We start from the raw sequence: 16412 nt of genomic DNA, 5'->3' as shown, positions 1-16412 counted from the left end.
AAGATTTGTATTTGGAGTAAGTGTTAGCATCTGTTTTCAAGGGGAGGGTCAAATATTCTCAGACATCAGTAGTGATGTTTGCTAGAGACTTTTTTTTGGATATAAGATGAACTTAAGACAGTGTCAAAGTTAAAGGGTAACTCTTTGGCCAAAGCCAATCTGCCCTCCTTCTTCAGAGAATCACTGTAGTTAAGGGAGAAAAACTATATTCTGTATTTAAGTAAGTCTAAACCGTCAGTTAGGAAAGAACAGTTACCTTTAGTATTAAAGCCACAATGAGAAAGAGCACTAGAACTAGAAGTCAGAAGTTTTGGACTCTAGCACCAGCTCCACCCATGATCATGGTAGACAAGCTGTTTCAAGTCTGTTTCTGCATTGGCAAGACCAGAATGATCATTCTTGGCCTACTTACATCACTTGTTGTCCGAAAGAGCCAAGCTGTCACAATACACGTATTTTACTAGATGCTACCTCATAACTAATGATTAATGATTTTAAACACCAGTTGTTCCACAGGGCTGCCTCTTTGACATGTGGACAGACTGCCATTCCCTCAAATGCTCCTTTATAATTTTGGATTAAGAGTATTCTTGTCAAAATGCAGTATCCTGAAAAGTATTAAGAGGACCGTAAGTTTGATGAAGAAGAAAGCAGACCAAGGCTTTAAAGAATCTTAAAAGTGAAAAGAAAAAGATAATTCAATCTGCTTTGGAAAAAAAAACACACACACACTACTATTCAAATCTTTATACACAAAATCCACAACCACCAGGGAAAATAGAAGGTTCCTATGATTTTTTCCTTCCACCTTCATCACTTTTTTTTACTTCTTTTTAAATTTTTAAATTTTTCTCCAACTTTTTATTATTTTTAAATTATAGTCAGTTCACAGTGTTGTGCTAGTTTCTAATGTATAGCATAGTGATTCAGTTATACATATATATATTCCTTTTCATATTCCTTTTCATTATAGGTTATTACATGATATTGAATATAGTTCCCTGTGCTGTACAGTAGGACCTTGTTGTTTATCCACCCTCATAATTTGATATTTGATGTTAATGTCAATTTTTACATAGTTTCTGTGGGTAATACTTGTATGGGATCTGACAGAAAAGGTGCTAGGACTTCATTCCTTCTTAAAATTCTGTCATTTAGAGCCTTTGAATCTGAAAGGAGATCTTGGATCAGTTTGGCTTTACAAACCTTCAATCCTATTCATGAATCTTTTGATGCTCGGTTAGCCAGTCACCATTCCATCATCCCTTATTAAGGTAAAGTCACTAACTTACAAAGCTGCTATTTTCTGGGTGTTCGTAAGGGCTAGAAAATTCTTCCTTTTATGGAGACAAGAGCAGCTACTCTGTAATGTACACTCTAACTTGGACTAAGTTGTGCTTGCTGAGATTACATAGAAGAGTCCAACTCTTCTACATGATAGCCCTGTGAATGTTTGAAAGTGATTATCCCACATCCTTATGCGTCTAGTTTCCAGGGTAAACTACCCCAGTTTCTTCCAACTGTTCCTCAAAGGCTGTAGTTTCTAGGCTATTCATGATCCTGTTGCCCAACTTGGGTATACTCCAGCTTGTCAACATCACTCTTAAAATGCAGTGTGGAAGAGGAAACACCATCCTCCAGGTGTGATCTGACCACTGCAGAATGTACTCTGGGACTATTACCTTACTTGTCCCAACTCCCAGCCTTCTATTAATGCTGGTTCAGATCACATTTGCTAGTTTTGGCAGCCAGGTCACATCACTGGCTCAGGTTGCATTTACTGTCAACTAAAGCCCTGGGTCTTTTTTCATGTGAAGAGCCCTTAAGTCAGAGTAGGCTGCTATAGCCAAGAGCATGACTGGATTCATGGCTCTGCTGCTCTTCTAATATTACTGACAACACTGAAAGCAGAATTAAAAACATTCCAAACTTCCCTCTTCACCCCTAACCAAACTCCTGGCATTTTAGCAATTTTCATCGTTTAAAAAAAGAAGAAGAAGAAGGAGAATGAAAGAAAGAAAGAAAGAAAGAAAGAAAAAAAAAGGGTGAGCTTTAGATAATGGTATGAATTGCAATGCCAAGTTCTCTGAACTTAGTTTTATCAAAAGGACCTGAAGGGAATCCAAATGCCCTCAATATCCACCTACTTGGACAGCCAGAGGACTTCCATCTTGCTCCTGAGATAATGCTGCTGCCGCTGCTGTGGCATAAGTACACTTGTGGTATCAAGGAAATAGAGAAAAATGCAGAGACTCAAGTGCCAATGTGTTATCAATAGAGAGCTGGGTTTACTGCCACATGTCTCTGAGACAAAATGCTCAAATGCAGATTTTGAAGGGAGAATCCAGGCAAAGAATGCAAAATATACTGTTAGATGCTTCCTAAATAGTACTTGTGAAAGCTTAAAAAAAAATTAAAGGTGAAGAACTTTGGTTGTTAGATTTGGATTCCTAATAGCTATACAGTGCCTGGCATGTGACAGTCACTCAGTAAATATTTACTGAATGAATGGAAACACTAAAAAAAAATCTTTAATTACTCTTCTATTTTACAAAAATTTCCTTTCATGGTCAGTTGTATGAATACATGAGAAGTTAACATAAAAATGTTTCTTAAATGTAGTTCACTCTTAGCTGATGAAAAGTAAACACAGAAACACCTCACTTTATTTGAAGGTTACTTTGCCAACTGTCCGACCCAGTTAGTACCAGGAAGCAGGTTTAAAAGGCCCACTACCAATCGAAATGCAAAACAGAAAAGGTAACCAATGAAATTCATGCTCTTTAATCAGACAGACGTGACGCCTTCTTTCATAAATTATTTTGTCTAAATTTATACATAATTCTAATAGGTGTGCTTGTCTGGTTTCCTAGACTAAGCAGCGAATAAGAATGAAGAAGTTGCTTGAGGCTGGGCATGAAGAGAGCAGAAAACAAAAGCCTACAGAATGGAAAAGGAAAAAAAAAAAGAAATCACAAAACAAAAAAGTTCAGAAAGATACACTATTAACAGTGGTTGCCCCATAGGGAATAGAAACGCTGGGAAGGAGAAGTGCTGGTGAACAGAAATAAGGAGCTTTGCTTTTTATTTTACACAATTCTTTAATGTTCTAGTTATTTAGAGAGGGCATGTATTGCTTTCATGACTAAACATTAAGAGATAATAAGAGTATAATAGGGTTGCTTACGATAGTGAAAAACTGGAAACTACCTGAATGTCCAACAAGAGGGGAGTGACTGAAAAATGTCATATACCCATTCAATAGACTATTATGCAGTCATTAAAAAATCAATAGAAGAATATATTATAGCAGAAAGTATGTAAGAGAAGTGTGTAAGTAGAAAAAGGTAAGTCACAAAACAAAATGTAATGAATGATCCTGCTTATATAGACTATATACAAAAAAAAAAAAGACACTGGGGTTGATAAAAAACACCTTGACACAGGAGAAATTTTTTTGCTTGGAATTAAACATTTGTTTTATTTCATCTGTGTAGTATCTATGTAATAAAAAGCTTTCTTTCTTTATATATACATATACATATGTATGTATATATGAGCTAAGAAAATAGCTGAAACAGAAGGGAAAGGAATTAAATTACAATTTTTTCACTAATATCTTTGTGGCAGCAATTACTATGCCATTCTTTATTGTGGCCCACTGTATGCCATCACATTCATATATGATGGTTAATTTTGTGTATCAACTTCACTGGGCCATGTAGTGTCCAGATATTTGGTTAAATATTATTCTGAGTGTGTTTATGAGGATGATTCTAGATGAGGTTAACATTTGAATTGGTAGTCTTGAGTAAAGCAGATTGCTCTCCCCAATGTAGGTGGGCCTCATCCAGTCCACTGGAGGCCTGAATAGAACAAGAAAGGCTGAAGAAAGGAGAATTCACTCCCTGCCTGACTGTCTGCCAGCTGGGACATCAGTCTTCTCTTGCCTTAGGTAGGACTCAGACACCAACTAGAACTTATACCATCACTTCTCCTCATTCTCAGGCCTTTGGACTCAGACAGAAGCTACACCTAAGCCAGAAAGAGAAAGAAAAATACCATATGAGATCGCTCATATGTGGAATCTAAAAAACAAAAACAAAAACAAACAAACAAACAAAAACAAAGCGTAAATAAAGGACAGAAATAGACTCACAGAGAATACAGACTTGTGGTTACCAGGGGGGTGGAGGGTGGGAAGGGATAGACTGGGATTTCAAAATTGTAGAATAGACTACACTGTATAGCACAGGGAAATATACACAAAATGTTATGATAACTTACAGAGAAAAAAATGTGACAATGAGTGTGTATATGTCCATGAATAACTGAAAAATTGTGCTGAACACTGGAATTTGACACAACATTGTAAAATGATTATAAATCAATAAAAAATGTTAAAAAAAAAAAAAAAAGAAGCTATACCATTGGCTCTCCTGGGTCTCCAGCTTGCTGCTGCAGATTATGGGATTTCCCAGCCTACATAACCACATAAGCCAATTCCATGTAATAAGTATCTCTCTTCTCTCTCTCTTACTCTCTCTCCATCTCCCTCTGTATATGTATCTCCATCCTATTGGTTCTTTTTCTCTGGAGGCTAATTCATACAGATTTTAGTACTGAGAGTAGGGTGCTACTGTAACAAATACCTAAAAATACTGAAGTGGCTTTGAATTGAACAGTGAGTTGAGGCTGGAAGAGTCTTGAGGTGCATACTAGAAATATGGCCATTAAGGGCAATGATTCTGGTGAGGACTCACGAAGAGAAGGGGAGAGCTGGAGGAAAAGCATCCATTTTTTTTAGAGAATATGTAAATAATCATCAAAAGAATGTTGGTAGAAATATAGGTAATTAAGTCTATTCTGGTGAGATCTCAGACAGAAATGAGGAACATGTTATTGGACAGTGGAGAAAAACTGATCCTTGTCATAAAGTAGAAAAAGAACCTGACTGAACTATATATTCTAGTGTTTTGTGAAAGGTAAAACTTGCAAGCTATGAAGCTAGAGAGTTAACTGAGGTGACTTCTGAACAAAGTGATGAAGGAGCAGTTCGGTTCCTCCTGACAGCTTACCATTAGATACAAAAGAGAGAAGTGAATCAAAGAAGGAATTGTTAAGCAAAATGAACTAGAACTTTAAAATCTGGAAAATTCTCACCCTATTCATACTGCAAAAAAATGAGAAAGATTTTTCTGAAGGGAACACTAAGGGTGTGGCCAAACAACAATTTGATTAGGAGATTAGTATGGGTGTGAACCACAGACCTAATCAGCCACCCCAGCACAAAAGGAAGGGAGGCTGTCAGACTTCTTAGACCTTACAGAACTGGACCATGGAGCTAGACAGCTGCAAATGTGTGCTATTCTTCAAGACAAAGGAAGAATGACCACAAAGGTCATTCGGAGATCATCAGGGCTGCCTCCTCATTTTCACGGGTTGGAGTGGCTGTCACTTCCAATTCAGCAGCAGTCACCTGGAACCTTGGAAGTGGGACCCCTCAGAACTTGACCCCCACCTGGCATAGCTGCAGAGGTAGGACCACCACCCCAGTGGGTCCGGAAAGTAGAGCTTCGAACCAAAGAGGATTGTTCTCAATCCTCAAGATCTAACATTGTTTACCTTATGAGGTTTTGGAATTACCTGGGATCTGATACCCTTTTCTTCCTTCCAGTCTGTCCCTTTTGTAATGGTAAAGTCTGTACTGTGCCTGTCCCACCATTGTATTCTGGAGGCACATAACTTCTATGGTTTCATAGGTTCACAGCTGGAGAGGAATTTTGCCTCAGGATGAATCATACCTTGTGTTTCACCCATATCTGATTTAGATGAAGTTTAGATGAGATTTTGAACTTTAGACTTTACAGTGGCTGCTAGAATTAGTTAAGACTTTTGTGGCCATTAGGATTCTTTTTTAATCTTGCTTTTTTTAGAATTTTATTGAATTATAGTCAGTTTACAGTGTTGTGTCAAGGGGCCATTAGGATTGAATGAATGTATTTTGCATGCAAGAGGGACATAAAATTTGGGGGTCTGGGGGTGGAATATTATGGACTGAATGTTTGTGTCCTCTCAAAATTCATATGCTGAAGCTCTGACCCCCAATGTGATGGTATTTGGAACTGCGAGATAATTAGGTTTAATGAGGTCATGAGGGTGGGGCCCCATGATATGATTAGTGTCCTTATAAGAAGAGACGAGAGCTCTGTCTCTCTCTGTCATGAAGACAGAGAAGAAGGGGGCCATCTTCAAGCCAGGAATTTGATTCTTCTGGAACCCAATAAGCCAGCACCAAAACTAGGAAGTTTATCTATCTATTGTTTAAGCCAACCAGTCTACAGTATTTTGTTAGAGCAGGCCCAACTGACTAAGACAGCCCCCCAGTATCCATTATCCCTCTTTTCCTTAGTAATGCAGCCTGGTTTAATTTGGGGTGGCACTGAGTCCAATTAAAAGACTATGTGTTTCTCAGTCTCCATAGATGATATATGTGACCATGTGATGAATAAGATATATGCAAAAGTGTTGATTAGAGCATCTGGTTATACTCTTTAAAAAGCACACGGAAAAAAAAAATATAGCAAGCAGTTCTTGCCCCTTTGTACTCCTCTGCTTCCTCCTACTGCCAGCCTGGACGTGAAGCCCCAAATTCCAGCAGCCATTTTGGGACCATGAGGAAAATATCACGAGGCTTCACATCCATAAGGCACCAAACCAATGCCAGCAACAACTTGCCTCTGAACTTCTTAAAAATGAACCCTTATCTGTTTAAGCCACTGTAGTTAGATCTGTCACTTGCAGCCAAATGTAATGCATAACTGACATGAGTCAGCTTTTGCATTAAAGCTTTTGCAATGTATAGAGCTACATCAGAAAGGTTTAGAAGTTAGATGCTAGAAACAAGTTTGTATTTAGAGTTGACTTCTCAGTTAATTAGTTTTATATAAAAACAGTATTAAAAATAGTTTGTTTTACAGAACTAAGATTGTTTTTTTGTTGTGAATTCCCACTGCTCTTACTTGCCCATCACCCATTGTACCTTATTCTGCTTAAGAGTCCCCAGTTTACCAAAAGGGAGCAACTTCATATCATCCTCAGTCCATGAGGCTCAGGAGGAGGTAAATACTACCCCTGGACTCCAGTGTGGGCGCATAACCCAATCCTAGCCAATCAGTGTATTCCATATACCTAGAGCAATGATGAACACAGGCGCATCCCTCTGCCTAACTCAATCAGACAATGCAACTCAACTCTGCGAGTCATTAGAACTATTCTGAAAGAGGCACTATCCTAACACTAGGATGACTGAGAGTATATCATGTAAGCTTGGAGCTGTTAGCAGCCTTATCACTATAAATGAAGAGCTGGTCCCAGAATGGAGTCAACAGAAAAAAAATCAAGTAGTGGAAAGAAAAAGACTAAAGTCTTAATGAGATCACTTGGCTCTGGATTCACCCAAGCCTGTACTTTTCAGATGCATGAGTCAAATAAATTTCCCTTTTTGGTTGGACTAGTTTGAGCTAGATCTTCAGACATTTACAACTATGGGAGTCATGACTAACATAGTTACACATGATAAATAATCCTGATTCATTACGTTAGCCTTTTGTCACATCAGGTGCTCGTAGGAAATCTTCCCTGGGAGTTTATTTACCAAAAAAGCAGTATAATAGAATACTGACTAACATAGTGCATTGCTTCTGGGTTTTTATATTATATAATAATCCACAAATTATTTTTAATTGGACAAAATAGGGGGAAATGTCATTACTATAGTATAACCATTATCACCTAGCTAAAGGATATTTATCTTAGCAAAAAATGAAACATTTGTCATTGAAAAATAATCTTCAAAACAAACAAACAAAAAAAGATGGTTCAACACATTCTCCCTTCTTTCAAATATATAACTTCTAAAAGTTACAGTGTTAAACTGTGAGGGATAGCAAACTGAATATGATATGTTTTCTAGGATCATACAATTTAGTAGAGCAGACAAAACATGAATGAATGCTAATAACAGTTATGCACCGTTTTTTAAAAATAAATTAGAGAATAATAAGAAAAATATCTAAGGGAAGTTAAAAAAAAAAGCTATTGTGTCATATTACTAGAGCTGTTAGTTCTTAGAGATCCAGGAATTTTTTCAACACATGGTTCAGGAAATTGTAGCTGAGAGAGCCAGTGACTTAGCTCCCATAGCAAGTCAGTGGCAAAATTCTGCTGGAAGCCAGACCTCCTTAGGCACAGTCCAACATTCTTTCTTACTACCCCACCCTACCTCTGTTAGGAGGAAAGCAAAATACCAGGAAGTTTCTCAAACTATAATTTTTCTTCTGCACAACGTGAACTGGAGAGAAAACCTAAAGACCATGCTAAAATAAACTTGAAGAGGGTAGGTGTAGCTCAGTGGTAGGGTGCATGCTTAGCGGGTACAAGGTCCCAGGTTCAATCCCCAGTACCTCCATTTAAAAAAAAATCTTAATTAAACTCATAGGCTCGATTCTCTTTTTATCGTTTACAGAGACAGTGCAGCAAGGCTCTGCCTCAGTCTGAGAGTTTGCCTTCGATTTTCTGTCATGATGTTTCTCATTGACTTTTCTTTTTTTAATAGTCTAACCTTGAATGTGTAGCAGCCCTGCCTGACAAAATCCCAAACAGCTTGTTTTGAACATGTTTGTTCTCTTCTGTGTTCTGGGCAAGCTAATGGAGTCTGATAGCCCAAACTGAAAGAGTTACCTAAGTTAAATTTAATCCAGGAAGTCTTCTTTGGCTAATTTCCCAGCTAGGCTGTGCCAGCCTGCACAAAAGACTAGGACACTGCAAATTCCAATTCCAGTATGTGTAAAAGTTTTGTCTAAGGAAAATAAAAGAAATATAATGACTCCAAACTAAGACCACTGTTACTACATATCTTATTTTGAAGAATTTGCAAAGACCAGTTCTTATTTAAAATAATTGCTCTGAAATATGTCTTTTTGCAATGTTGCTAAGATGACAGCCACTGCAAATAATTTGAGTAAGTGAATATAAAATTTGGTTTCAAAGAAGTCAGAGGACTCACACACCCTGATTGCAAACCTTACCTCAAAGCTATAGTTGTCAAAATCATGTAATACTAGTATAAAGACAATCATATACACCAATGGAGTGGAATAGAGAGCTCAGAAATAACCCATTGTATATAGAATCAAATGATTTTCAACAAGGGTCCCAAAGCCATTCAATGGGAAAGGACAGTCTTTTCAACAAATGGTGCTGGAAAAACTGGATATCCATATGCCAAAGAATGAAGTTGGACCCTTACCTTACACCATATACAAAAATAACTCAAAATGGATCAAAGACCTAAACCTAAGAACTAAACCTATAAAGCTCTTAGAAGAAAACATAGGCAAAACTTCATGACATTGGAGTTGGCAATGATGTCTTCAATATAACAGCAAAAGCACAGGCAACAAAAGAAAAAACAGGTAAATTGGGCTTCATCAAAATTTAAAAATTTGTGTCGAAGGATACCATCAACAGAGTGAAAAAGCAGCTTATGAAATGGGAGAAAAGATTTGCAAATCATTAATCTGATAAGGGATTAATATCCAGAATATACAAAGAACTCCTACAACTTGAACAGGAAAAAACAACCCAATTAATAAATGGGCAAAGGACTTAAATAGACATTACTGCAAAGAAGATACACAGGGAGGAAGGGAGATAGCTCAGTGGTAGAGTGCATGGTCTTGGGTTCAATCCCCATACCTCCATTAAAAAAAAAAAAAAGAAGATATATGGATGGCCAATAAACACAATTTCACTAATCATTAAGAAAAACAAATTCACAGTGAGAAACCACTTCACACCCATTAGTGTGGCTATTACCAAAAACAAACAAACAAAACCCAGAAAACCTGGAGAAATTAGGATCCTTGTACATTGCCAGTGGAGTGTAAAATGATGCAGTCACTCACAGTGAAAACAATATAGAAATTCCTCAAGAAAATTAAACATAGAATTACCACATAACACAGTAGTTAGACTCATAGAGACAGAGAGTAGACTCGTGGTTGCCAGCAGTTGGGAGGAAAGAATAGGAAGTTATTTTTTTATGGATAGAGTCTCAATTTGAGATGATGAAAAAAATTCTAGAGATGGATAGCAGTGATGATTGAACAACAACGTGGTTGGACTTATTGATGCTGAACTGTATAAATAACATGGTTAAAAGTGGTGAATTTTATGTTATGTATGTTTTACCACAATGAAAGAAATTCTGACTTCAGGCACATACATGCATTCCAAATAATTTTCAGGAGTCAGGGTTGCTGATTTTTAGGTTTGTTTATTGTCAAACATTAATATGTACTTTAGAATTTCATTCATTCATTTTTGAATGTGTGCTTTGAAGTTCCATCCATAAATATTCATTGATAACTTTCTGAAGTTATAAATATGAGCAAAACGGACATTGCTGTAGCCATTAGCAGAGTTTACATTTTATTGGGGGAAACAGGTAAAAAGAAAGTATACAAGCAGATAACTAAAATAATGATGAATTATGTGTGAAGAAGTAAACACTGTGATAAGCTAGAGATTAATGGGAATGGGGAAGACCTACTTTAGATGGATCTGATAGATCGTGCATTAGTCTGGTTTTTGTCCCAAGTTACTGGTATACAGCCCCTAAAATCCTTGGAATCTCTGGAGTGATAAGAGGGTCTTTTGTATGCTAATGAGATGACTAGTGGCTGGGGGCTCCTAGATGGCTTCAGGACGGGGACTGACTGCCAGAAAGACCAAGGCATGATTAGAGGCTTGGAATTTTCAACCCCCCTGGGAGGGGTGAGAGGCTGGGGACTGAGTTAATCACCAGTGGTTTAATCCGTCATGTCTACATAGTGAAACCTCCATAAAAATCCCTGAATAATGGGATTTGGAAAGCTTCTGGGTTGGTTAACGCAGGTAGGCGCTGGGAGAGACGATGGAAACTCTGCAGTCCTTCTCCCATACCTCGCCTGTGCATCTCTTCCATTTGGCTGTTCCTGAGTTGTATCTTTAAAACTAGTAGTGGTAAGTAAAGTGTTTCCCTGAGTTCTGTGAGCTGTTCTAGCAAATTATCAAATCTGAGGAGGGACTTGTGGGAATTCCTGATTGGTCAGTTGGTCACAAGTACCTGGGACTTGTGACTGGTATCTGAAGTGGGGGCAGTTTTGTGCAACTGCACCCTTTAACTTGTGGGGTCTGAGGCTAACTCCAGGTATACAGTGTTAGAATTGAATTGTTGAAAACACACTTGGTATCTGGAGAGCTGGAGGATTGGTTAGTGTGAGGAGAAAATCCACATATTCAGTGTTAGAAGTATCATGAGTAAAAACAGTTCAGAGGCTGCCATAACAAAATACCACAGACCAGGTGGCTTAAACAACAGAAATGTATTTTCTCACAGCTCTGGAGGCCAGATGTCCATGATCAAGGTGCCATCAGGGTTTGTTTCTGGTGAGACCTCTCTTCCTGGCTTGCAGATGGCTGCCTTTTTGCTGTGTCTTCACATGGCCTTACCTTAGTGTGTACAAGAAGAGAGAGAGGGATGTCTGGTGTCTCCTCCTCCTCTTATAAGGACACAAGTCCTACCAGATTAGGGCCCCACACTTATACCTCATTCAACTTCCCTAAAGGCCCTGTCTCCAAATACAGTCATATTAGAGTTAGGGCTTCAACTATGAATTTGAGGAGGGACACAATTCAGTCTATAGCCCATGGGTGATCAGAGAAGGCCTTGCAGAGGAGGTGACATTTCCACTGAGACCTAAAGGCTATAGAGGAGCTTGTTATGGGATGAGCCAGAGGATTCTCACTATACAAAGAAAACACATGTGCAGAGGTACAGTGTACGTTAATTATACTATTTGATAATATTGAGTTATGATGCAGAAGAAAAGAAAAAACATGGGATAAATGAAACTCATAAGATGTGTTAAGCGTAGATAAGTAGTTAGTGGATAGAGCATGAGTGTGTTAAATGTAAACAGAAAGGAATTAAAGGACAAAGAGTAATTTTCGAGAGGCACTAAATATACATATGGCACTTAGGCACTAAATAAATATTCATGAAAAATTAAATATACACGAGATATTTAATTTCTAGGGTACACTAAATATACATGAGCACTTAATATTTATGAGGTCTTAATCCAGCCACTCATTAGTAATAACTCTTCTGGTCCATCTGTCCTCTGCCCAAAACATGAAAACTCATAGCTGTTCAGCAGGGTAACTGGCAAGCTACAGCTATTGTCCCAATGTACTCGTCCCTGTGCCTTTCTGGTAGAGCCAGTGGGTATCATTGGCCCAGGGCACCTTCTCTCTGTGGACCCACTTGCTGGAACCTCAGCTCTGTCCATCAGCAGAGAAGGCTGATGCAGCAGACAAATGTAGGACATACGGCATTACATGAGCTAGGATTTAAGTAGTGTGACCCTTCCACCTTTCTTGCACCCTTTCCTAACAGTCTGTTAACTTGCCCTGTCCCTTTCCCCTGGCTTTGCACTGTGTGTTTTAAGTTAATTTAATAAACTATGTGATTCAAGCATTTTATTTATTTTTTTTAAACTTTTTTTATTGAGTTATAGTCATTTTACAATGTTGTGTCAAATTCCAGTGTAGAGCACAATTTTTCAGTTTTACATGAACAAACATATATTCATTGTCACATTTTTTTTTTTTTGCTGTGAGTTACCACAAGATCTTGTATATATTTCCCTGTGCTATACACTATAATCTTGTTTATCTATTCTACATATGCCTGTCAGTATCTACAAATTTTCAACTCTCAGTCTATTCCTTCCCACCCCCACCCCCAAGCATTTTAATTCGATCTGTAATTTCCCATACAATAAAAAGCCTTAAAATGAGAGGAGTTCAATGTGTTCTGGAGCTACACTGTCTAAAATGGTAACTCCTAGCTACATGTGGCTATTTACATTTAAATTAATTAAAACTGAATAAAATTTAAAAATTCATTTTCTCAGTTGCACTAGCCATACTTCAGGTGCTCAATAGCTGAGTTTGGTTGATGGACACCAACAGATGACTGGACAGTGCAGAAGAACATTTCCATTATCAGGGGAAGTTCTATTGGGCAGTGATATTTTAGAAACTTAGAGGAGGCCAGTGTGGCTGGAGAGTGAGGCTGAGGAGAGTGGCAAGAGATGAGTTTGGAGGGAAGGAGTTGATGATATCATACAGGGACTTATAGGGTGGAGGGTACAGCTCAGTGATAGAGCACATGCCTAGAATGCATGAGGTCCTGGGTTCAGTCCCCAGTACCTCCATTAAATAAATAAACCAATTACCTCCCCTCAACATCATGCAGGGACTTATAGACTATGGTAAAGAGTTTGGATTTTAGTCCAGGTACAATACACATAATTTAGCTTATATTTTTAAGAAGATTCCTTCTGGTTATTGACAGGAGAATGGGTTAGAAATGTGCGGAAATGAGTTAACATAGCAGCCCTGACTACTATCCTTTGAAAGTCTGGCTTACAAGATTGGTCCTTGGTGAGTGTCTGGATTTTGGACGGATTTCTACCACTCAATTGGTAAGAGTGACTCACTTTGTCTAAACTGTTTGTATAAGCAATGTGCTTTATGCTCAACACCTGCTTTCCTTTGAGGAAATTGAAATTTTGATACCTCCTAGGTAGAATATGTCTATGTTATTTGTAGCCCCCCACCGAAAAAAAAAAAGAAAAAAGAAAAATCCGTAGGTGCTGAGTTTTAAATAAGCTTCCATGGGTGGCAACATTTTACATGTGTTGTCACAATTTATTGCCAGGGTAATGAAGCACATTCTGTGCAACTCCAGTTGGAAAAGACACTTTGAAGCTTGGGTCTGGTTCCCCGCTGGACTTTGCCTCATGTATCTTTTCCTTTTGCTGATTTTTCTTTGAATCTTTTTTCTATAATAAATCATAGCCATGAGTATAACTATATGTATTCTGAATCCTGTTAAGTCTTACTAGCAAATCATTGAACAGGGGTCTTGGGGACTCCTGACACAGAGGAGGAGATAACAATGAAGTGGAAAAACCACTATAAGAAGCAATTTCAGTCATTCATCAAGGTGAGAGATAATAATGACTTGGACTAGAATATTGGCAATGAAGATGGAAAGAAACAGACAAATAAAAAATTTCAAAATATTATCTTCATTGCAGAAATACAGCCTTAGAAAGGGAATCCTTACCTGATGTGGTGATGGGAAATTTGGCTCTTTCTTCCCAAATCTCCTCAATTCCCCACTCCTTTTTGTGTTTAACTTTGGTTCAAGTTAGTACGTATGTGCTGCCTGTAGTGTTCAAAGGCTGAAACCAGCTATATGTAATACATCCATCTTCTTATTGTTCATATCTAACAAAACCTGTATGTATTTCCCCTAAAATAGCTTTCATTCCTTTTTTTCTTAAAATAATATTTTAATGAAAATTACCAAAACCATGTGATTTTCATATTCCTGGCATCTGGGCTGGAACATCTCTGGGGAAGCTTTTGCTATTTGTTTCTTCTGAGTAGTCGATGGTGTATATGACAGATGTTCTGGTAGCAAGTCAGCATAAGGGTTTATTTCCACTCACTTCTGGTGCCTTGATATTATTTAAAAAAACCTGTTTACTTAGCTCTTGCTGTGTTTTGTTTGTTTTACTTTTTAATTGAACTATAGTTGATTTATAATGCTGTGTTAGTTTCTGGTGTACAGCATAGTGATTCAATTAAACACACATATATTTTTTCATATTCTTTCTCATTATAGGTTATTACAATTAACTTTCATTTCTGTCTCTTCTATCTCTTCTTCACCATTGCTGGTCCCAATATTGTACCTCTTGAATTTTATATTAATGCATCAATTTAGGAAGTCAGTCTTCCTGATATCAGGTTCTTCCACCTATAACCATGCTCAACATGATCTAATCTTTCTTAATTACCAGTACCTTCCTATTCCCATTACATTAAATCCCCTTACCTCACTTTTGTGGCTCACCCATAACCTAGCCCCACCCTAGCCTCACCCTAGCCCCATCCAGATCCACCCTAACATTTGTCCTCTTCTTCCCTGGGCTCCACTCATCCAGTGTCCTCATTCTTACTCTAAGGCTTTTAGTCATGCACTTTCTCCCTTTTCTGTCTTCTTATCTTTTTATTATATATACACATATATATACACACACATATATACATATATATTTTAATTGAAGTATAGTCAGTTTACAATGTTGTGTCAATTTCTGGTGTACAGCACAATACTTCAGTCATGTAGGAACATACATATATTCATTTTCATATTCTTTTTAACCATAAGTTACTACAAGATATTGAATGTAGTTCTCAGTGCTATACAGTATATACTTGTTGCTTATCAGATTTTTTGACAATCCTCCTGTATTTCAAAACAAGAGACCCTCTGCCAGAGTTCAGTAGGTGTTCTGTGCCATTCAGTGGGTTTGTAGATGTAATTCTTGGTGTATTTGTGGGAGAAGGTGAGCTGTGAGTCTCTATACTCCGCCATCTTGGCTCTCACCTTCTCATCTCTTTTGACTTATTCAAGCTCCATTTTATTCATAAAGCCTTCCCTAACTGGCTCTGCCCTGACTGTACTCCTTAGTCCCTCCTAACCAAAACATAAGTACCATATAATTTAGAATGTATGTATATATCATTTAGAACTCTTTTGGTTGCAAGTGACAGAAAATTCACACAAGTGAGTTTACTACACAATAAAGCGAAATTTTGTGATTGATTAACTTAAAACTTCAGTGTATATCTTCCCTTATTGGGGCTGTATCCAAAGCCTCCAACAGTGTCACCAGGATTTGGTTGCTCTCCATTTCTGGCTTCTGCCTTCCATTCAGTTGATTTTATTCTTGAGCTCTTATCTATATGATTCTCCCCTCCTTTCCCAAAACACCTCAAATCTTCAATGTCACATCCTCCCAGGTTCAAGTCCAATGGAAAAATAGAGAGCATTTCTTCCTGGAAATTTTTAAGCAACTCTTGAAATTCACTCCTATCTTGAATTGGTCATACCCATAACTAGAACCAACACTGTGATAAGTAGAATTCTGTGTGCTGGTTGGTTAGATATGAGTCACATGCTCTACTCTCAGAACTGGGAGCAGAGCCCTGTCTGAATCTAGTGGACTCTGAATGCAGTAAGGAGAATTCCTAGAGGAAAACTGAGTTAGGGCTGATGAAGGGACATTGGGAGGCAAAAAACAACCTGTGACCCACCATAATCCATGTAACTTTATCAGCTGCTTCATAGCATTCAGGAATTTCAACCATCTTTATTTTTCTAATTCAAATTAAATTTGGCACTGGCTTCACCTGCCTGGCTAATGTTAATGACCAATTTT

General features: G+C 37.8%; 1 long non-coding RNA gene across 1 annotated transcript in view; it reads left to right on the top strand.

The window, feature by feature from the left end:
* The window catches only part of LOC123612271 (uncharacterized), a 35923-nt gene that overhangs the window by 1243 nt on the left and 18268 nt on the right, over window positions 1-16412 (top strand). Inside the window, exons 2-3 of the long non-coding RNA XR_006719490.2 lie at window positions 3840-3955; window positions 13469-13598. This is a non-coding gene — a long non-coding RNA (uncharacterized LOC123612271). The remainder of the gene's footprint in view (window positions 1-3839; window positions 3956-13468; window positions 13599-16412) is intronic.

Source organism: Camelus bactrianus, chromosome 17, assembly GCF_048773025.1.
Source record: "Camelus bactrianus isolate YW-2024 breed Bactrian camel chromosome 17, ASM4877302v1, whole genome shotgun sequence".
Taxonomy (NCBI): Eukaryota; Metazoa; Chordata; class Mammalia; order Artiodactyla; family Camelidae; genus Camelus; species Camelus bactrianus.
This window is presented reverse-complemented; position numbering and strand designations above follow the sequence as displayed.